Here is a 24,823-nt window from a genome sequence, read left to right as displayed (position 1 = left end):
TAAGGTGAGTTCATAGCCCCTTTTACATGTTTTTAAACATTTTATTCTTTGGGGTGGAAACATGCAACTTATTTATTCTATGTTTTATAAATGCTATTTGATTCAAGCTTTATTCATAATACTTATTATGTGTGACCATTACAAGTATATACTTAATTGCATGTACAACCATTAACTTGTTAAGCCCGTGGTAGTATGATGATAGATCTATTGGTCCGAACCGCCCACTCAGGCCTCGGGTAAAGGCCTGTGTGTTCAGAATCCGACGATCATTAAACATTAAACATGATAGTCTAATCATGGATTAGACGAATAGCTAATCGTGTCAGAGGTTTGGTTGTAATCACTAACGTATACAAAGTAACTCAACAGTATGGAATGTTTTCAACATAAAACATATTTTTCTATTATTTTAAATTTAAAACTTATGTTCTCACCAACTATTTTTAGTTGACACTCTCGTATGTTTTTCAGGTGATGGAGATTATGTTATGAAGATTCATGAAGTATCACTTAGGGGATGTGTCAGACCTAGAAGTTTAAATAAATAAAGTGTTATGTCTTGGTTGTTATTTGAATTATTTTTAGTTTAAACAATGTATTGGTTTATTTTAATAAAAGTTTTTACATTTAATACCATGTGCATAATTTCAATCTACGCGCCCCCGGCATTTCTGCCTTCGGCCTGGGGGTGTAACACACTACGTTCACAATCCCATGCAATTCAGTCTCCTATAAAATGTTTCAACGATTGTCTAATATCAATTTTGTACATCGGTTTCTAATTAAATTGTGCTAAAAACTTTTTAGACTGACGCCAAATTTTCATTTCCCGCCAATTGTTTTGATTTAACCCAAATCAAATTGATTGCATTTTAACACAAACATTTGTCTACTCAATCTGATATCAGAGTAAAAGCAACATCCAGTCGTTGGTGTGTCAGTAGCCACTGTCGCTGTCTTAATACACAAACGCTCACCTCAATAGCCACCATTGTTGCAAACCCCGATCTATTGGACTATATTATTATTGGGTATTATAAGTGTGAGTCCACAGACCCACCTTAGGTTTCTAGTGTTTGCATTATGTTATATGTATATTATAATGCGTTATTAAGAAATAAACGAACCAATATTACAAACACCGGTTAGTGAAAAGTATGTTTTTAAATCATAGTAATACATCGGTTAATGACCCGATGTATAGTAAACACCGGCTAAAGGGTCCTTGTATATATTTAGTAAACACCGGTTAGGACTCAATATAAATAGTGAATATCTTGACAGTTTTTATACTAGTATGTTAACCGTGTTAAATAATAGATCATATCTTTTGCAACACAGTAATTAAACCAGTTTTATGAGCGTTATAAAAACTCAATATAACCGTGATAAAAAGGCCACTTTTCTGTACTAGTGTGTGTTCTAATCTTGAAACATCTTCCTTTGTTTTTGATTTTTCTCCCTCCCATTTTCTTCAAATAATTAGGTTTTCAAAACACATTTTCCGGCAATTTAATCTAACACCAAGCTCCAAATTTGCAAGATAACGTGACTGTACTCCGGTGTATTCAGTTGTGATCTGCTGGTATTTTCTCTTCTAGAATCCACTGTTACATCTTCAAACAAGCTTGAACTAAAGTTTAATCCAATCTCCAATGGTTCGTGCCTTGCTCTAATACCATTGTAGGTCGTTTGTCTTCAACACCGAACTAACCATACGTAGCCAAAACAACAAAGCGACACATTTGTTCATGTCAGACTCCGTCTATACATGGGGATTGATACGGCGCATGTAGAACATTACTACGTTTTACCAATTTGCGTATATAAGACCCTTAAACGATCGATAAGCATATAGTTGGCCTGATAGTGGCCAGTGGCCCAAACCATAGGGTCCAATACAAGATTGGTGAGAACATAGGTTTTAAATTTATATAACTAAATGTTTTAAAACATTTACATAATAAATAATCTTTAACCCGAGCATCATAAACATAATTGATATCTACAAAAACCCATACGATTTAAAAGGGATTTAAAAGTCAATTCGAATTTTAATGATTGTTTATTCTCACAAGTTTCCGATATTGAACCACACATAATTTTTATTTCTGTTAACTATTTCCCTACAAATCCATAGCAATCATTATTACAATATAGTAAAGAATGGCATGCATGGCATACACCCTGCATACAAACCTGAAACCAAATTCTAACTTTAAATAGTCTTAATCAGCTAATGTGTTCTTCAATTTCATAAAGAATAATTGCTAGTTTATATATTCCTTGCTATGTCAACCAATGACGTGTAGGTACCTAAAATTGCAACAACAATCCCGATGAACACAGTAAATCCAATAAACACCAACTCAAGTCCAAATCTCCTGTAACTACCCGAGATCTTTAAGTAACACAAAGATGGCAATATGAGCGATACTGTGATACTTAAAAACGCTCCCACAAGTGACATCAAATATCCGAAGAAAGGAAGTGCCAGGGCCACAACTACTGTGCTTATTACAAATGTTGTTCTCGTCAAGATGATAAACTTTTTAGTGGGGTAAAAAGATAGAAATTTTTCTTCAATTGTATGGACAACTGGGGTCACCATGAGTGCATATTTAGTTAATGGGTTAACCAGGGTGGTGCATATAGCCACTTTTGAGCTTATTTTGTCGGTAGGGAGGTCTAAGGTAATCTGCGAAGCTACTTGTGAACCAAACATGAGGTAACCAACAATTGCCATTGACGAGTAAGTAATTGTGCAGAAGACGAAACACACCAGCAACACCTGCATTTTAGAACCCATAATAATGCATTTTAGAACTCATCATAAAAAGTTATAGTAAGGTCAAATCTAGGACAATTATATTGTATTTACAAATAAGTAGACAAAACATTTTATCTCTAAACGCAAAAACTACCAAACTTAAAAATCAATTCTAATGTTAAAAATCAATTCTAATGCATAAGAATGCAAGAAACAACAACGGAGCTAGTAAACGTCTAAAGTATGGATAACCGCAATATACAAAATAGAATATATAAAAAAGGAAAATAGAGAGAAGAGGGGAATTATTTAATTTATTATATTTGAACCTAAATATTTAGGTTCACAAATCCGTAAGAAATTATATGATTCTTAGTACCTTTGAGAATTGATGCTGATTTCTCATAGAAGTATACAAAGTAGGGAAAACTGGATGAGCACAATAGCAGAAAGCGTACAAACTAATAGCAGAAGGCATCCCGTTCCAATTTATGATTGTACCCTTTTCGTGAAACCCGACACCATCAAACTCACCAACCCACGAGATTGAGCCTAAGATGATCAAAGACGCTAGGACACCACTTGCCGATATATATGAAAGAATTCTCATATTATTCAACCAAATCGTGGGGAGTATGATAGCAGCAACAATAATAACAAAGCTTTTATTGCTACCCAGATGAATCCCATAAAGATCAATGTCGAATTCTGGTAATAAGTTGCTTAGATTGTCACCTTTTAGGATCAAGAAACCTGTAGCAACTAAATAAAGTTCTATGTTCATGGTGACTGATACTATGATCCTTCATGTTTTACCAAACGCTCGGTCTCCAATGTCTGGATAACTTCTTATTGTGGGATCAGTATCCATACATCTTTTAATAAGTACCCCTGTGTAGAAAGTTGAGATGGCAATTATAAAAAGCAGTAGCAAGCTCAACCACCCTCCTTATGCTAATGCATATGGTACTGATAAAATCCCAACACCTAAGGAAAAAAAACGTTAATAGTATATTTCTAAGATTCTTCAAGTCATCTTAAAGGGAGCCTCAATATAAACATTGTTTTAATGCATCCTCCTAATTACCTTATGCTCTTAAATTTAGGTACTTTACAAATATATGCACGAGATACTGCGTCATAAGCACGAAACTTCAGGGTGGTAGTAGTAAAAAAGAAAAATTTGAGTTGCAGGTTGGCTGCATATATATAGTCATCCAAATTTAGAAATATATTTTACTTGCAGTTTTGCTTGATGGAGCCATTCATTTACGCATACCTCAACAAAACTTTTCCTGATCATAAATATCATAGTTATTTGGAATCCAAAATAATACCAAAAAGGGCTTCTTTTAAAAAATGCCTCCTGGGCCCTGGCGTTGTCTCGGTATGTTAGTTTAGTTGTAAGTTTAGACACGTTTGGTAACACATTTATACTATTGCATATAATGCATTATGCATATTTGTTTATTTTGTGTAACACATAATGTTTGTAACAGATTGTCATTTATTTTTTAAAATTAACAAGTTTAGTATTTAATGTTTAGAAATGGTACATGTATTGGTGTGCCCTTCCTACTAAGGAGTGTTAGATTTTTCAGTTAAATTTTATCAGTTAAATTGCGTTATTATATTAAAATAAATTAAAGATAAATAAAAATATAATAAATCTAAAAATCAAAATATATGCACTTCATCTTCATCTTTGATTTTGAACACAGAACAGAACACCGGCCACCAAACTCTAACCATCACCATCGCATCTGGTTCGTGTGTTTTCCGGCAGCATCAACAACGGTGGTAAGGAACAAGCAGATCATACCTAGCAGGTCCAGATCTACACTGAATCAGGTCATGTGGTTGTGTTTTCCAATGATGCGACCATCACGACAGACAATGGCGAGAGATGGGGGGTGGTTGTACGGCTGGGGTTTTGCCTCCAAGACCGACGATATCCGGCCAATGGAAAGTAAGAAGCAGCGGTTGTGTCTGATTCCGGCGATGACGGTTTTCGGATTGAGTAAAAGGGTTGTTTATATTGATATATTTTTTAGTTTTAAATATTTTTTGGCTTTTAATAAGTAAAAGGACCAATTTGACCTTATGCAATATTTAACAAACTATTTAATTTTAAATATAAAGGACAGTCGCTGAAATTTGATACAAACATAAAAAAAAATCTTTGTAATTCGAGGAGTCCATTTTGAACTATTTTAGTGTTTTGTAGGTACAGAGCGTTTGCGAAAACGACGACTTATATTGAAAAAAAACAAGCGAAAGATTAGAGTTGCTAAAATAAAATATTATGCAATTTGTTGTTCTATGGAGTGATTTAAAAATGATTCTAATTAAATTTTAGCTAATTGGTGTTTGACTATTTTTATGGGCTCAATAAAGATTTATATGCCGGACGGGAAACCCAATCTTTTGGGTTGTTGAATAAGCATGGATCGAGAAGTATTGAAAAGAATAATAGTTTGATAGATTTCAGCCCACAAAACTTCAAAGGGCTCCGCAGTAGATTTCGATGGCAGTATAATTTTAGATGAGATGGAAAGGCATTTGGATGGAGGATCATCTCGCTACTCGCATGGTGGATGCGAGATGTCACGAGTGCAGGTGTTTTATACTTGAAAACAATGTTTAGTGGCGGACCCTGGAAAATATTTTCACAAAGGTCGGAAATTTTTTGAATCGAACTCATTTATATATAAAACAATTTCGATTTGGTTCGGCTGTTCGGGACGGGCCAAATCGGTATATACTTTTTATTGGTCCAGTTTAACCATTCAAGTGTTTAAATCGTTTGTCTCTTTTCAAATTATCGATGTATGTTGCGATTTCAACTGAGAGTCTTCTTTTATCACTTTCATTGAAATCGTATGGGTACATCTAGACTAATCATAATATTTTTGGAATAAACGTGAATGATTGAAGGGTCAAAGGTGAGTTGTGGGGTTTACCGCTTCAAAAATCAAACAAAATAGAATTGAATTGTGTTTTGGGCTAACAATTGGGTAGGGTTTTGGGTTTAAAAATTGGGTTGGGTATTAGACCGTTGGAATTAAAGATTGGTATTAAAATCAAATTTAATAGGAAAAATTGTTTATATAATATTTATATAATTATAAATGTAAAATTTTCATTTTTATTTTTTATTTGGGCCAGTCTCAAACTTTCACGGGGTTCGTATTAAAATTCAGCAGGAGCCGGTGTCAAAACTTTTACAAAGGTCGGTAGAAAATTTTGCAGTGTATTAACATTAATTTTTTTTACAGAGACGACAAACCCTTTCACTTATGAATAGGTCTGCCAATGACAAGGTTGCAAAGTGCATCTACCTGTTCATCACACGAGTTCAAAAACTACTTCTCTTTTAACATTTTGTTTTCTTTCTAGGAGCTTTCATAAGTTTTGTATTTGTTGGTTTAGTTTTATATTAACGGTTTAGTTGATTTAGTTATTATGTATGTCCAGCTAACTCAATTTTAATTTCGACCATTAGGTTTATATTTTTGGTTTGAAGCAAACACTTTTGTGAAACGATAATAAGATATGATTTTTGAATGGTTTGTTTTTGCTTTTTCTTGGTCTAAAATCCGATATCTTTGTCGAAAAACATATTAGTTTCTTGATAAATTGGTCACTTTTGTTAACAATTTTAATAAGTTCAAGTAATTAAACCTAATAAGTTTTTACTATTTGTTAAAAAAAGAAAAGAAAATCAATTATGTTTGGTCTATGAATTTAAACCGTCATAGAATCACCTGATTAAACATTCCTAATGGCATGTGTGTTTGATTATAATCGATACTTTTATCACTGCAACCCGCACGCTAAGATCTGAAAAGCGTGAGCTTAGAATAGTTAGTTGCCTTTAATCGACAAACTATGGTCGGTTAGACTAATGTTGGAGTGGGGAGGTCCGAACAACGCAACGACCTTGTTGTAATATACAAACCATTTAAATAAATGATCATTGAACTATACTATAAGGCGTACCAAATTAAGAAATTGCCGTATAGTTTAATTGCCTTTTAGTATTAATTTAATTTTACAATTTAGTAATCATTAGTGCAGATTTTATGGATGTGTTTGTACAAGTAGAGAACTCAGGCAAAAGCCAACATTGGAATTTTAAATTCCACCGTGGAGTTGGAACTCTTTGCGTACGTAATTTCAATTGGATGATAAGAGATAGGAAATGAACTGATTCACATGTGAAAGGTTAAAGAAGAAAGAAAAAGATAAAGAGATTAATTAGTAAGTATATACTGTGTAAATTGGGTTTAAGTTATTAATAAATAAATAAATAAGTGTCCATAGCCAATTTGCCAGTTTGTTTGTTTGTTTGTGCTTGAAGCACTTTCATGTGGCTGTTTGGCCTCCAATAGGTGTGGTCAATAATATCACTCAACCTAGCTAATAAATCACTCTAACAATCAATACAAAAGGAAGATTAGATTAATAGTAACCTGATAGAGCATTGAGACCATTGAAACATGTGTTGAAGAAGGAGGAAGTGCCGGTAGTGACAGTTGTTGTGGGTACGTGCTCCTCGGCCACCTTGGTTCTGTTTTCGTGGAGTAGAGGTACTGTAACCGAGTAATCTTCCAGTTTTTTTCCCTCCATCTAATTTCAAATATAAAAATTAGAGCTGATTTTTTTGTAGTGGTTTGCAGAGAGTTGGAAGGTATGTTGGATTTAATGGTTGGTTCGGGCCAAGTCAACGCTGACCGACCCGAATGTTACCCGGTATGAGTTACACCGGGGTGACGAAATATAAACCCACTTAAATGTTAATTGGGCCCGACACAATCAATTAGATGGACAAGGCTTTGTTTTGTTAATTGGGCTCAAGCCCAATTGGTTTAACTTGATTAAACCCTACTAATAATACCATATATAGTATAAGATGTTATTATTAAAGATAACCTTTACAAACACAAAACCCTAGCTGCTACCATAAATCCGGCGCCGAATTCCGGCAGTCGCTTTTCTGGCGACCAATTCCGGCCACCGGAATTTCGTCCATATCATCCTATCCGGCTACTCAGTTGCATACCACCACCATAGTCCCTCGTTTAACTACTGGTGCTGCTCCCTGCCTTTCTCCGGCTGTCTATAAACTCACTCCGGCCAGCCCGCAATTCCGGCGAACCTTTTCCGGCGGTTTTCAAGCGATTCCGGCGAATCGCGTTTTTTCGGTGAGCCAGATTCCCGAGATCTGCTGCTGCTACAAGCTGACGCTGCTGTTCTCTGCCACACTCTGCCGTCCGCCGCCGCCGTCTGCTGCACAGCCGCCGTCTTCAGCCGCTGTCAGCCGCCGCCGCCGCTAAGTTGCCGGAGTAGTTGGATCTTGATTCTGTCTTTTCTAGCGCGTTTCGTTAACCCCTCGTTAACTCATCGTTGGCGATGGGAAGAGAGTACCAGTTCTGGCAACTGGAGTATTTCATTTTACTTGTCCATCTGGCCAAGTTTTTCCTTTGAATAATTGTCTGTATGCTCCTGGCTTGACCAGAAACATCATTTCAGTTTCGTTGTTGTTTGAACAAGAATTTAAGTATGTTCTTAATGGCATGGCTATTTCTGCTTACTTGAATGATATCTTTTATTTTGAGGCTAAACCTCGAAATGGTATTTATGAGATTGATGTTCAACCTGACAATAACGTATATCATCTTTCAAAACGTATCAAGACTAGCTTCAATGATACTTTTCTATGGCATTGCCGACTTGGCCACATAAGCAAGGCAAGAGTTAAAAGACTCCAATCCGAAGGGATTATTGAATCCACAGGACCAGACTCTTTTGACGATTGTGAATCTTGCTTAGCTGGCAAACTCGCCAAAGACTCCTTCACTAATAAAAGTGAACGAGCAAGTGATCTGTTAGGACTCATACATACTGATGTATGTGGACCTTTCAGAACCATGACTAGAAACCATGAAAGATACTTCGTTTCTTTTATCGACGATTATAGTCGATACGCTTATGTGTGTCTTATGAAACACAAGCACGAAACTTTTGAAAAGTTTAAAGAGTTTCAAAGCGAAGTGGAAAAACAACTTGATAAAACCATTAAGATACTTCGATCAGATCGAGGTGGAGAGTATCTCAGCACAGAGTTCATCACTCATCTCAAAGAGCATGGAATTGTTTCACAGCTCACTCCACCTGGCACACCCCAACTTAATGGCGTGAGCGAGAGGAGAAATCGAACTTTGCTAAACATGGTTCGATCGATGATGTGTAGAACTAACTTGTCTCACTCCTTTTGGGGTTACGCCCTTATGACCGCCGTCCGCATTGTCAATCTAGCTCCAACTAAGAAGATAGACAAAACTCCATATGAGATATGGCATAAGGGAAAGAAGCCCAAATTGTCTTATCTTAGAGTATAGGGATGTGATGCTTATATCACAAGTGAGTTTGATGACAAACTTTATCCCCGCGGCGAAAAAGTTATTTTCGTCGGATACTATTACAAAAGCGGTTATTACTTCTTTCATCCTGATACAAATACGATTTCTGTCAGGAGAAAAGGCCACTTCCTTGAGAAGAAATTTCTCAATCGAGGAACTGGAGATAACATTGTTGATCTTGAAGAAATTCAAGAACCACAACCAACCGCTGAGGAAGTTGGAGAGTCTGATCAACAAGTTGTTGTTGCTGATACATCAGACGTGAACACAAGCGTTCGCAGAAGTAGTAGGACTCCTGTACTAAATTCTAGATACTTATGGCATCTAGATGGTCCCAAAGTCTTATTAGTAGCCGAGTCTGGCGACGAGCCTACTAACTACAAATCTGCTATCTTGGATCCGGAATCCAAGAAATGGCAAGATGCCATGAACGCCGAGATGCAATCCATGCATGATAACCAAGTTTGGAACTTGGTTGAGCTACCCCCCGATAGTCGGGCAGTAGGGAGCAAATGGATTTTCAAGAGAAAAACCGACATGCATGGAAATGTGCAACCCTACAAGGCACGGCTAGTCGCGAAAGTTTTCACTCAAACTCAAGGTGTTGACTATGATGAAACTTTTTCGCCCGTTGCTATGACCAAATCTATTAGGTATGACTATGAGATATGGCAAATGGATGTCAAAACCGCTTTCCTTAATGGACATCTTTCTGAAGATGTCTATATGGTTCAGCCTGAAGGTTTTGCCGATCCAAAATATCCTAATAGGGTTTGCAAATTGAACAAGTCCAGTTATGGACTTAAGCAGGCATCTCGAAGCTGGAATCTTCACTTTGACGAGAAAATCAAAGAGTTTGGTTTTGTCAAAAATGAAGATGAACCTTGTGTTTACAGAAAGGCTAGTGGGAGCACTATATCATTCCTCATCTTGTATGTGGATGACATACTGATCATTGGAAACAACATTCTTATGCTTAAAGAAGTTAAGCAATGGTTGGAATCTTGTTTTGCAATGAAAGATCTTGGAGAAGCCGCATATATTCTGGGAATAAAGATCTATAGAGATAGATCTAAGTGGATTCTAGGGCTAAGTCAAAGTACTTACATAGACAAAGTAATGACACGCTTCTCAATGGAAAACTCCAAGAAAGGAGCTGTTCCAATGACTAAGGGAATCGTGTTGAGAAAATCGCAATCTCCGGCAACGGACATTGAATCTAAACGTATGCAAGAAATTCCATATGCTTCTGCGGTTGGCTCTGTCATGTATGCTATGTTGTGTACTAGACCTGACTTCTCGTATGCCTTGAGCATGACCAGTCGTTTTCAACAGAGTCCTGGCATTGCCCATTGGACTGCTGTGAAGAACATTCTAAGGTACTTGAATAGGACCAAAGACATGTTCTTGGTGTTTGGGGGAGTGGAAGAAGAGCTCACTGTAAAGTGTTACACTGATGCTAGCTTCCAGACTGACCGAGATGATTCTCGCTCACAGTCAGGTTTCGTTTTCACTCTCAATGGAGGAGCTATTTATTGGAAGAGCTCAAAGCAGAGTGTAGTGGCGGATTCTACCATCGAATCCGAATATATAGCTGCATCAGATGCTGCTAATGAGACTTCTTGGATGAAGAAGTTCATCACCGATCTCGATGTGGTTCCGAGTATTCACAAACCAATCGAGATATTCTGTGATAACACATGTGCTATTGCTCAAGCCAAAGAGCCAAGGTCTCATCACAGAACCAAGCACATTCTAAGGAAGTTCCATCTTATTCGGGAAATATTGGAACGAGGTGACATCGTGATAAGCAAAGTAGACACAGATCAAAATCTAGCTGACCCGTTCACTAAGCCGATGACTCAGGATAAGCATGATCAGCATAGAGATGCTATCGGGCTTAGACTTGCTAGTGATTTATTTTGATTTAGAATTTGGATGTATGAACGTTTAATCAGTTGTACTTCCCTGTTCAATTTTGATTTAATGGTTAAATGCAAACGTTGAATAATATAACTGTGTTCATTTTAATACGTTTAATCCATGAATATTGTATTCTAAATTATCCGTAGTCGGTCAGACTCGTGGGAACGATTCTGAATTAAGACTATTATGACTTTGGACTCAAGTAGTTGACTTCCAAACTCACATACCTCATTATGAATGACGTTGGATGTAACTCGCATCAAATCATCTTCATGGATCTTGATCATAAAATGTTTTGATAATAGTATGCTCATTTAGTATCCTAAGACCTGAGATACATATTAGAACTTTCGTTTACTGAGGAATATTATTTGATCATGTCAACCGCGGTTGCGTAACTGCCAGCCATAAAGGCATTGATTGGGAATGTTCTGGAGTTCAGTGGGAGTTGTATGTAGTCAAGATGGGATTCTGTACTCTTACATTAAAATGTAACAGTTAGACATACTGGCGCCCTCGTTGATTCAAACTGGTAAAGTGTGAGGCCTCACCCAAACTTACTGCGTGTTTGATTGGACCACTTTTACTCTATATCGAGAACTACAATAATTGAACACCATATGAGATTGACTTGATCCATGTCCTCATTGTTTAATTAATGTCTTATACAGAAAGGATAGATGACAACGATTGCTATAAATTCATTATCTTGCAATAAGGTATTCCAAGATACTTTGGTTATGGATTTAAAAATGTCATATTTGGTTGGGGACAGCTATGTGTAGCTAGAACGCCTCTAGCTGTTAGCGTTGTGATACTTGACCCAAATCCGTCCAAGTGGGAGACTGTTGGATTTAATGGTCGGTTCGGGTCAAGTCAACGCGGACCGACCCGAATGTGACCCAGTATGAGTTACACCGGGGGTGACGAAATATAAACCCACTTAAATGTTAATTGGGCCCGACACAATCAATTAGATGGACAGGATGACGGACAAGGCTTTGTTTTGTTAATTGGACTCAAGCCCAATTGGTTTAACTTGATTAAACCCTACTAATAATACTATATATAGTATAAGATGTTATTATTAAAGATAACCTTTAGAAACACAAAACCCTAGCTGCTACCATAAATCCGGCGCCGAATTCCAGCAGTCGCTTTTCCGGCGACCAATTCCGGCCACAGGATTTTCGTCCATATCATCCTCTCCGGCTACTCAGTTGCATACCACCACCATAGTCCTTCGTTTAACTACTGGTGCTGCTCCCTGCCTTTCTCCGGCCGTCTATAAACTCACTCAGGCCAGCCCGCAATTCCGGCGAACCTTTTCCGGGGGTTTTCAAGCGATTCCGGCGAATCGCGTTTTTCCGCTGAGCCAGATTCCGGAGATCTGCTGCCGCTGCTGTTCTCTGCCACACTCCGCCGTAGCGAATTAGATATAGAACAAGCTACAGTTGATAACGAATCAACTTATAGCGAATCAGGTTGTTAAAACGGTTTATAACCAAATCTGACACCGAACGCCACGGGTATAACACAGTTTCCGAAGTTTAACACATGTCACATGAATTAGTAATCATGAATTAGATTGTATAGAGAACTGGTTAACCAATCAACCAAAATTTATAACGAATTGGTTAAATATGTTAACGAATCAAAATTCATAACAAATCAACTATGTATTCAAATATTCAAATCTTCAAAGAAGATTTCCAGAAATCTGGAAATGAAGAACACTAACCCAGAAACCCAGATTTGTAATACACACTTAATTCTCAACCAAATCGCACAAATCAATCACCAAAATACTCGTAAACCGATCACGAATCTCATCGTATCCATCTCATAATCCAATTCACCAATAGCCATAACCAATTTAACCACAAACCGATCCCCTGTTCTCGGTCAATTCCAGATCCATACAAACACAATCCAAACACAATCAAAACCTCAATTCCAGTCAACCACAGTTCACAATTACCTTACCAAACCCAAAACTAATCCAATCCTTCCATAATCAAACCAAATCAACTTTAATTTGATTCAAAATCAACCCGAACATAAACTTAACACAAAATAACAATTTCAACGTCTATAATAACGAATTAACTATCAAATTCAAGAGCAAAAGAGCACCGAAATCTCTGATACCACTTGTTTGATCTCATTTAACCCTTACTAGCACAGATCTCAGATCTGAGTTGTATATAAATTAACTTAAATACAGATCTAGTTCATCATTGCCATTGATCTATAGTTAATACGTTATATATCTATATGTATTGGTTGTATGTATGTAAATAATATCAGTATGAAGATTGAGAGATAATTAACTCTCAAAACTTTTTTTAACCTGTGAACAGTGTTCACCTATAAATAGAAGATGGACCTAGTTCGTTAACATTCCCTAACGAACTAGAGTCCACTTCATTACATACATTAAAAACGAAATACTCTTAACGAATCACCCCCTGATTCGTTAAACATCCTTAACGAATCAGGAGGGATAATACCATAAGTCTTAGTTCGCTAAACATCCTTAGCGAACTAGACATTACATTTAACGAACTAACTTGATACTTTAATAATTTATTACATAAATTAACTGACAAATACATTAACTTTAAATACAAAGACTCGAGACGCAAAACCGTGTACTAACAATCTTTGTTAAAACCATATATATATAAAATAGATATTAAAAATTGATATAGATTTTAATAATACAGATTATTATAAGGTTTTTAATTTAAAATACATAATTAAAATATATCTTATTAATTAACATGTTAATATAATTATTGGTACAAGTATTTAATAAACAAATGTATTTTTATATAAATAGTTATAAATTATTATTATTATTATTATTATTACGTTGTTAATTGAAAATAACCTTTATAAATAAATAAGAAATTTAAATAAATTATATTTCATAAATACCTTATCAATCTCAAATCGTTATTAATCTTTAGAATCCATTCAGTAATCAATGAAGAAGCACATGTCTAAACCTGGATTGGCAAGACCGATGGTTCCATAAAATACGAGTCAAATAATGAATAACACAATGATACCAGCAAAGCTCAACAATTTCGGTGACAAAAACCTACAAAACGGAACACCGTGAGCTCGTTACGGGAAGGACAAGAGGGGAGGTCTTCCCGTAACCACCCTCCGGCGTGAGAATAAATACAATTCTTAGAGAGGGAAAGTACTTTAAGTGATTGACGTAATATGTGAAGTGAATCCATACCTCATGATGATGGAGAGGGTATTTATATATGGTGGTTAGGGAGAATATTATTGGTACCGCTGTCCTCTTTTAGAAGATGCTCTTTGTAACAAACTGGACACGTATCCGCATATGATAGGACGAGACAACTGGCCATTTGCATGGTTATAACAACTTTGCCAGATGTCATTCCCTAATTGGTTTTTACATCACGTGCCCTCCAAGCAATAATCATCGCGTAAATCTTCTAGATAGAAGTTTGTTACAACTGATTTGCGGACATCACTCTTCTGTCATCACGCGTGTGGTGGGAACGTCTTGCGGGCGAATTCGAAGGAGTCTTAAGTAACCCGCAAATAGTCTCTGGAGTTTTCCATTAATCTTCCTCTGACTTCAGCTATGCGGGTGATGGGAATATTTCACGGTTGACTTTTGAGGAAGCCCTGAATGATCTTCGGATGATCCTTTATTGATATTTGGATATTTTTATTACCCTACCTCTATAAGTCCCCCCAATCCATTGTTTCTTCCGCGTGAAGTTTTTATGCGGGTGAAATTTTGGACTTAGAAGATATTTGTATGGGGATTTTGAATCTTTTGCGTGTTCCTGTAGAGATATTTTCTATATTTTGTAAAGATAAGCATGACAAGTTGGATGTGACAGGTCTGTAGATGCCGCATGGTGATGTGAAATTAGTGCCGACTATCAACTGTACCCTACTGTACCTCCTTTTTCTCTTTTTTGGTTTTCCTACGTGACATGTCACCCTCGCATTGGACCCTTCGTTTTCTCTCTCTACTGGCACCTTCCTATCACATTAACTGAGATGGGTATAAACAGGGCGCTTGGGTTCATTGTGAAACTTTTATCTCCTTTGTTTATTCATCTTCTTTATTTCTCTCAAATCAGAAATTACTCTCAATTATTCATCATTGCTCGCTATTTTCCACTATCCTCTGAAATAATGGCCGGTGATAAGAAGGCTTCAACTTCGCCATCTGTAGAATCTATCAAGATTATTTGGAAGCAGTCCGAGTTTGAGAAACTCATTTCTACATATGGCATAGAGCCAGAGTGGGTGCTGGAATACCCTGTTGCCGGATCTACTGCCAACAATCCTTCACCAGGCAAGATGGTCGTATATGCGGAATATTTCACGACTGGAAAAATTAGGTTTCGGATAACCAAGTTCCTGGGCAATGTCCTCACTGGCCATGGGATCCACCAACCACAGCTTCATCCGTTTGACCTTATGCGGATTCAACACTTCAAATTCATTTGTAGGGCCAACAATATTGTGCCTAATGTGGACAAATTTGCAGTTTTTTATAAGATGAATGTGCGGGGTAGCTGGTTCAAATGTTCCACTATTTCAATAGGAATAGTTGGTACTTAACCTCCCCGCAGTGCGTATGAGTGGGGGACAAAATTCTTCTGAATTTCAGAGAAGGTGATTCCTATAACCATGGTTCGCCGTCCGCTCAACGAGAAGTTCCCTGATTTGCAATTAGCACGACATGAGGAGAAAGCTTGGTATACCACGCTTACTTAAACTCCAACCCCAATGTGGACAATTTTTGAAGGTGCCCTTGTATGGGCTGGTATGAGCCGCCTATGGCCGTATCCTGAGTTTGAGCCTTTTTTTTTTCAGAATGCGGACGAGAGTAAGTATCTACTTAATTGTTTTGTAATCCTCAATCTAAATCATTTCTGTAAGTGTTTGTTCACGCGGTGTTTGTAGGTGAGGGATCAGTGCTTAATGCACTATTTGATAAAACGGTGGGCTGCATGCAAAAACGCCCACGTGACCCGACCGCGCTTCCCATCCTGCACAAAACAAGGGACCATTTTTTGTTTCCAAAAGACTTGTGCCCTGAACCCGTGGTGTCAGAGGCGGTTTTTCAGTTAGGTGCGTTTTCTTTGAACCCTCGTCCTTTGAACGCCTTAACGCCAGATGGGCTGATTGTGTTATTATCATCAAGCAATGAATCATCACCCCATGATGTGCATCATTTTGATGATGCTTCTGATACATCGGCTATTATGCGTGCCTTGGTAGATCTTGAACGCAACAGGAAAAACCGTTCCTCCAAATCTGGCGAGGCAGATGATAGCCAAGCCGATACCGAGGAGGAACTGGGTAAGAAGAAGAGGATGACTGGCCCCAAAAAAGGTGAAGAAGGTCCGTGTTGAGTACCGTGTCATGCTAGACTAGTATAAATAGATATTTTTATTCATTTGTCTAGTATGAGTGTGTATTGTGTATGTGTGAGATTTAGAGTTTTATCCCTTTGAGAGAGTCTTAGCCTCCAGGATGAGCTCTCCTGGTGGCGGCTGATATTTCTTAATCGATTGTATGTATGAATGTATGTATGTATGAGTGGTTCATCTTTATGAGAATCATTCGACTAATATTATCATACTACCATTTCTATCTTGTTTGTGTTTGGATTACAATTGTTCATCATATTATTGATTGTTAATCAAATCAGGCTCTCTCCCAATACACCTCATCCGTCCAGACATCTTTCAAGAGTGAATACGAGTTAGATTCAATCCTAACCCTAGACCCGAGCTCCACACCGTTGTTTAATAATGATTATTTTCACGCATCCGCACCGGGGCTTGGACCTGTCAGTTGGTATCGGAGCCTGGGTTACCGAATCGTTCAGACTAACAGCTGAACTGATTCATTTCGCTTTTGAATCCACCATGGACGTTAAATGATGAAGTTCGTTGAAATTATTTTTGGGGATTTTGAAATTATTTGATGATTCGAAGAAAAGTATATGGATTGATGTTTGGGTTGATGACTCGTTTGGATATCTAACATCAATTTCATGCTTATTTGGTCAGAACGGTCCAGATCTGATGTAACAGTGTTATTTAGCTCGTTTTGGGGCAACACTGTTCATCTGATTATTTCTAGATCTGAAAAGGTTGATTATGATATGAAGATAGGTTTCTTTGATTTCGAGATGACTTGGATGGTGCTACAATGATTTATTTCAGATGCCGAAACTTGATTTGGATTTGAAAAATTAGGGTTTTGTGTGCTAGTGCTGCACAAAGAGTAGTTGTTTGTTGAAAAATATTGCCGATGGTACAAACTGATAAGGGGAATGTACAAGTCAAGAATGAACAGGTACTAAAGGCAATTTCATCATTGTTTGTTGCAGCAGATGCAATGTGAATATTCGAGCAGGTTCTGCAAGGGCAAATCAGTGACTGATGACGCAGAAATGAAGTTTTAATGTCTCGAGCACACTATGAACAAATAAGATTGGACCTGAGTATGAAAAAATGACTAAGTGTTGCTTTGAGCATAGGAGGTGTTTTGCCCAAGCACATCTTTGTTTGGCTCAAGCACAGGTTATTTCGAGCACATCTTATATCGAGCACATCAAATTCGAGCACACTTTGTGAAACCCAGAGCATGTCCTTTGTCTTCTCAAGAAAACTATCTTCTTTAAGTCTCGAGCACACTTTGTTATTTATTCGAGCAGACTCTTTTTCGAGCATACTTTGTTTTGTCTTGAACAATTATGCTTGTGAAGAGAAAACTCAAGTTTGTGTCGAGCACACCCTTGCTCCCGAGCACACTTTTGCTCCCGAGCATGTTTGGTGGAAAATGAAAAAACACTAAGTAATCCGAGCACATTTTTGTTTCCGATTACTATGTAATCCGAGCACACTTGTACTTCCGAGCACACTTTTTGCTAGTTGAAAATTGAAAAATCACAGGTGTTTTGATTTCCGGGTACACTTTGTGCTAGGAAAGTTCTTCCGGGTAAACTTTGTGCTAGTGCTAAAATTGAAAAATTACTAGTGTTTTGCTTTCCGGGTACACTTTGTGCTAGGAAAGTTACTCCGAGTACACTTTGTGCCAGGAAAGTTACTCCGAGTACACTTTGTGCTAGGAAAGTTATTCCGAGTACACTTTGTGCTAGGAAAGTGTTCCCAAGCACACTTTGTGCTAGGAAAGTGATCCCAAGCACACTTTGTGCTAGGAAACAGAGTTTGTGAAATATTTCAAAGTTTTGAAGAAACTTTTGTGATTTTTGGTACCGTTGACCGTTTGACCAAGCTGTTCTCTACGGAAGATATATACCAGGGGTATTTTGGTAACTTTTATCAAATCATCAACAAGCTTATGGAATTCAAACCTCATCCAATTTCACGACTTCATCAAGAGCTTTACAAGAACAAGTGTTGACCAAGCTTAAGGAATCACATTAAGTGTCAACCAACTTTTGAATATGTTTATCTGAGATTTTTACAATCTTCATGAGGATGATCAAGATTGTTTCACCCACAATTGATTTGAAGACATATTTATAAAAAGACAATTGCAACGAAATTGGGGGAGTAAAAATCTTTGAATTTCATTGCAAATGGCATGCTTCAAATCAAGTAAAAGACTCGAGTTAAGGAAAAGTTTATCAAGATTAATAATCCAAGGTTTTTCAAAGATGTTTTATCGTTTGTCAGTTTTCAGATTTCCTAGTACGGATGAGAAGATAGAATCATCTCAAGCAACAATGTTGAAAGGATGATCAGTAGAGTTAAACCTCCTATGAAATAGTCACTTGAACAGTCAAGAACGGGTTATGGTTGAACTTGAATGCTATCTTAATTTAGGGAATGGTTTGAAGATAATTTATAGGGGAAGAAACAGATTTGAAGAATGGAAGATTATTTGATAATCATAATGAGTTTATTTCTTTTTGTGATAACCTTGTTACTTGAAGTTGATCTTTTGAAGTTCAAAGCCCCGTTCATATGCCCATACAACTATATCCAAAAGTGGTATAAGAGTGATGATTCGAAATGAACAATGGGAGAAGCTTAACGTGAGGGGGATAATTTCAATGAAAGACAACGATTTTTGAGGTGATCATGGAAGAAATTCGATGGCATCGGTCTAAGGGGGAGATTGTTGGGACTTATATTTTAGACTGATGCATCGAATTAATTTGTGGGTGAAAAATATATTATTTTGGTCTCAACCAAGGGTGGATGGCTTGAAGACCAAGTCATGCTAGACTAGTATAAATAGATGTTTTTATTCATTTTTCTAGTATGAGTGTGTGTATTGTGTATGTGTGAGATTTAGAGTTCTATCTCTTTGAGAGATAGAACTCCTGGTGATGAGCTCTCCTGGTGGCGGCTGATATTTCTTAATCGATTGTATGTATGAATGTATGTATGTATGTGTGGTTCATCTTTATGAGAATCATTCGACTATTATTATCATACTACCATTTCTATCTTGTTTGTGTTTTGATTACAATTGTTCATCCTATTATTGATTGTTAATCAAATCAAGCTCTCTCCCAATACACCTCATCCGTCCAGACATCTTTCAAGAGTGAATACGAGTTAGATTCGATCCTAACCCTAACCCGAGCTCCACACCGTTGTTTAATACCGACTATCTTCACGCTTCCGCACCGGGGCTCGGACCTGTCAAAACCAAACGCAAGGAAGCAGATCTGGCTAAGGCCATAGAACCCAACACTGCCTTAGAGAGTCAGGTTACCAACCAAGGTAATCTGATTCAGACATATGATGAGGAGGCTAGATTGCGGAAAGAGCAAGCATAGTAGATGGGGAAGCGTGCAGAGGAGCTGAGGGCTGACAATGTCAAGCTTGCGGAAGGGTATAATACGTTGGAGAAGAAAGCAAAGAGAGCTGAGGAAGATAAGAAATGGCTTATGGCTGAGGGTCTTCCACTAGTATGTTATCTTCCTTATCTAGATTCTTTTATTACTTTGTCGTAGGTACTTATTGCGTTCGTCGTGTAATAGGTGATTGACATATAAAAGACGGGAAAGAGTTGGGTGACTGCTTTGCAATATTACTCAACGTTTCTTCACAAGAAGGCCGCAAAGTCGGTTTTGAATAGGGTGTTGAGTAAATGAGAAACCAACGCCCTCTTGAAGAAAATCCCTTACATGACCGCGATCTGGAAGCGGAGTACGAGAAGAGGCTACAGGAGTTTGATGATTTATCATTCCCTCTTCAAGTAGCCATTCCTGAATTCGCCGCGGATGAAAATGGTGTGCAATCACAACGGGAATATTTAAGTGGATCTTCGGATGACAAACCTTTGACTCCCAGTGCTTCGCAAGATCAAGGAACCTCACAACCCAAGGTCATTACGGACCTCAAATGCAAGAACAACTAGAATAAGATTTCATGTTTTGACACTTAGGGAACTCTTTTGTAATTTTAACCCTTGTAATCCCTTTTGATCTATATGAAGTAACTTTCCTTTTCACTTTGTTTTATTGTTATAAATAATATAAGTGTTTCTTAGGATCCTTCATAGATGTCAACGAAGGATTGCTTCGAAAATATTATGCCAGATAAGAATATTATGACTCACGGGTCACTTTTTGGCACATATGCCAAGTATAAGTTTAATAACACGCCGCTCACTTCTGGCACGCAGGCCAGGTATAAGTTTAATGACACGCGGGTCAATTCTGGCACTCAGGTCATGTATAAGTTTAATGACATGCGGATCACTTCTGGCATTGTCGGGTCCGGATTTACTCACTTAAGTACACAATAATCAGCATTGTAACCAACACAAATGTGTTGACAAGACTGGTATGAAATTCTGCTTTTGTTAAGAACCAATGAATATTAAAGGGGGAATTAATAATACTCAAATTTTTGCTAATACGAATAGAAATATAACAAACACACAAAGTAACTCAAAAGATTTCCATTAATATTGTGAAGGATAGAATGAAAATCGATTAGGGTTCTAGGTGGAATGTTTGTATTTGTGGCAGCTTTTCCGTACAAAGATATTCTTTTCAGGAAAGAGACAGCCGTCAAATCACAATATTCGCTCAGTGTCCATTGTCATAGGCATGCCATAAAGTTTCCTTAAATAGGCACACTTGACATCTTCAAGAAACCCTAATGATTGATACTTAACATATTTAAACGTATTACAAAATATTACAAGTGTAAACAGGTCTTCGAGTAAGCTTTTAAGCTTTTGTCTTTCTCGAGCAGACCTTTGTAACCTTAAGTGTGCTTGGAACAATTCTCCGAGTAAGTTTTACTTAGGATATTTTCCTTAGAAAATATCCTTCATGCAGACTTTAATTTTTTGATTATATCAAACTTTGCTCGATATAAATCCTACGAGCAAACTTGTTCTTCTTGAATCCCTTCATGTAACATCCCCAAAATTTCAGTTCAAATTTGAAAAATTAATAAGGAATTATAAGTGAAATAATGAAATAAAAAGATTTCTTAAGGTAAGTCTTCCCAAATGAAGGAAATAAGAAAACGAAACTCTATCCCACATGGAAAGTGGTAAAGAAATGGAAGCTTTTTATAAGGAGTATAGTTTCCATAGTAATAATCTTTTATGCCAAGTATCCACCTAGTGGTCCTAGCGGAGGGTGCGGAGCACCCGACGCGCACACGCACGTGCTCGAGCGAGGACGATGGCGACGACGAAGGGCAATGTGGCGCTTTGATGGCGCAATTTCGCTTGTGAGCCGCCTTATTATTTTTGGACAATGAGAGTTAGACCCAGGCGTGACAAGCTACTAAAGAGAAAGGACAAAAAGTGAAAAATCGTACCCATCGCGATACGCGATTGGCAGGACCAAGGAACCATCGCGTAACATGATGGAGCCTCACAGAACCCAAGTCCTTGGGCGGTGTCACGATACACAATCCCTCGATCCACTACGTCGTCGAGATACGCGAGGATGTGGTCTGACAACTCAGGGTGCGTGTCCCCCACGTGGCAGACATGGCAGGCCTCGTGTCAACATGCGGCACCTTCACAAAAGTTGTGGCGTCGCGATACGCGGCAAGCACATGAGAGACTCCATCGCGTATCGCAATGGGGTGTAAAATCAACTATAAAAGGGAGGCTCACGACATCATTCTCCCTCACATCTCCCATTCTCTCTCTAGAATATTTTCTCTCTCTAACTCGTTTTACGTGCCACCGACCCGACAATCATCACCTCGTAATCCATGCCAATACCCGACATTTTCTCAAAGTACGTACCGACAAATCACAACGACCGGCGCATATCTCTTTACGTGCCAATCTCGTAGTGCGTGCCAAGCTCTGAAGTTCTGACGGTTTAAGCTCGATACATGATATAGAGTAGAAGTGCTGCTCGATAGGTTTTAAATATCTAACTCTGAATACCCGAGTGAGTTAGGGGTTCTCTCTAAGTTATTATTTTATTATTATAAATGGCTTAGACCATAGTCGGGGGTATAGCCCGAACCTTGATAACAATTATGCATAAAATAACTTTTCTTAAACAAAGGTTATAGTTTAAAGGTTGTTTCTATTTGATTAAGAAACGTAGGCATGTACATACAAAGGGTATAGTCAAAATAGTATTTCTTTATGACTAAGAAATACAATAATTATACAAGAGATTATTGTTAAGAAATTAATGTTTATTCTTGAAGATGAAACTCAGTATAGATGTTTCTTCCTTAAGAAAAAATGAACACATAATTGGTAAATAAAGAAAGGGACTAAAGGTTCAAATGTTTTATATAAACAAATGATTTTATCAAGGTTAAAGCTATGCAAAACAGATTAAAGGTCTGAAGCTAGATCGATGATCTAGTTATTTATACAAAGGTTATTCTCGTACTATAGGTTCGAGGTAACAAAACAAGAAGAAGAAAACAGAAAACAAGAATCAGTATCAGAAACTGATTATAAACAGAATAGGTGAATACGCCCTAAACTTTTACAAACTCTTTTAGAGTCAGAATGTTTGCATAGGATTTACGAATCCTTAAAACTTTGTGTTACAATAATAAGAAACGGACACTCTGATTAAGAGTATACATGTGTCTGGATCCATTCATACATGGTGACTCGGCGTTTTCCAAGGCCATGCATATCATCAACATGCCTCTGAAAGTCTACGAGACTGTTCAGAGAAATGATATTGTGTATATAATAAATTGTACATGTACTTAGGGTAATTTGATCCCAATTTAGTTGGGTGCCTAATGAGTAGTTGTCACAAAGGTATTATTGTTGGTTTCACAAAGGTATTGAAAAAATTTTTACAAAGAGTCAACGTCATTCACCAGCTGTGTGCTGACGTATTTTCCAACCCATTTTACTGGAAAACAAGAAAGGTTAGAACAGACAAGCATGATAGAATAGAAGATTGGAGAATTAGTCATTAGATGCTATCTGATGGCTCATATATTTTATATTAAAATATTATGAAGAATTATGTTTTCTAAAGAAAGGTATTTGAAATATCAAACGGGTATTTAAACCCGAGTTTCCAAATATAATAATATTTTATTCAAAGACTTCCGCTGAAAAGAATATATCTTTTTAAATAAAGTTTTGTAAATATTAAATGGGTATTTTAACCCGACCTTTTATAAATGAATATTTTATATTAAAAGACTTCCGCTAAAACAAACCCGCAAATCTGATTTATTTACAAAACATGTACCAACTATTGGTCACACGCCTAGGCCCTAAGTCGGGGTGTGACACTTCAATCTTTTGTTACTTTACTTATTTGAACAACTTATGTGTGCTGGTGACACTGTAGCTTGCTCGAGGTTGAACCTTGGTCTTGGAAGTCCTTAGTAATTTCTTTAATAAACTTCCTTCAAGTATGTTGGGACCACTGTTTATTGAACCTTGCTTGATCCACCAATATACTTGGTTCTAGTTTGGTTAAGTCAAGTGTTTACTCTGAAACAAACCTTGCTCGACTTGAAGAACAACCTTGCTTGATGAAGTGTAGTTTTCTCGAACTATCACTCAGAAGAATTTTAAAAGATAACTTTCCCCGTAAAGCAAAATACCTTGCTTGAAAAAGTTTAGGCTTGCTCGAAGGCCTAAGTTTGCTCAGTTACCATACTTGGCCATTTCTTGATGAGGTTGAGAAGATTCCAATCTTCATATGTCATAATCTTATCCCAACAATCTCCCCCCAGATTGAAACAACCTCATTAGCACCAAAACACTTGTAGGTTACATACACCTTTTCAAAATACACATCAAATTTGTAAAAGCAAAATTACATTACTTAAAGAAAGATTACATATTCAAAATTCTGTCTCATGGACATTACAAATGAAATTAAACTAGAAAAATACAAAGCCTTCGTCTCCTAGAGCTTCCAACTTCTGATTTTCTATCAAACCTGACTGCTGCAGCCAGCCTTTTGTTGAAATAAGAAGATCTCCATGTGGTGTGTATGTTGAGACGGCAGCTTCCATCTGATTACGTCATCAAGATCCTCCACATGTAAATACTCCAGGTTAGTATCATGCTGAATAATGCGTAAGGCCAGTCCATCTGAGTTTCTTAAGATAAATGATTGATCTTTTGGTTCAAAGACTATCTTAGAAACTCCACCATTTTTTGGGACTTCATAGTTGGGCCTTGACATTTGCTGCTTCATGCTGAT

General features: G+C 37.3%; 1 pseudogene across 1 annotated transcript; it reads right to left on the bottom strand.

Annotated features, from left to right (window-relative positions):
• Positions 1-2,278: 2,278 nt before the first annotated feature.
• Positions 2,279-7,405, bottom strand: LOC143558056 (amino acid transporter AVT1I-like; annotated as a pseudogene). Its single transcript, XR_013139663.1, has 3 exons — positions 7,249-7,405; positions 3,153-3,760; positions 2,279-2,794 (listed from the first exon to the last, which is right to left on the bottom strand). The product of XR_013139663.1 is annotated as an amino acid transporter AVT1I-like (transcript).
• Positions 7,406-24,823: the final 17,418 nt, after the last annotated feature.

The sequence above is a fragment of the Bidens hawaiensis genome, unplaced genomic scaffold (genome assembly GCF_021521415.1).
Source record: "Bidens hawaiensis isolate Kalapana, Puna unplaced genomic scaffold, B.hawaiensis_p1.1 tig00019318_1, whole genome shotgun sequence".
Lineage (NCBI taxonomy): Eukaryota > Viridiplantae > Streptophyta > Magnoliopsida > Asterales > Asteraceae > Bidens > Bidens hawaiensis.
The sequence above is the reverse complement of the archived record's forward strand: the minus strand, read 5'-3'. Positions and strand labels throughout refer to the sequence as shown.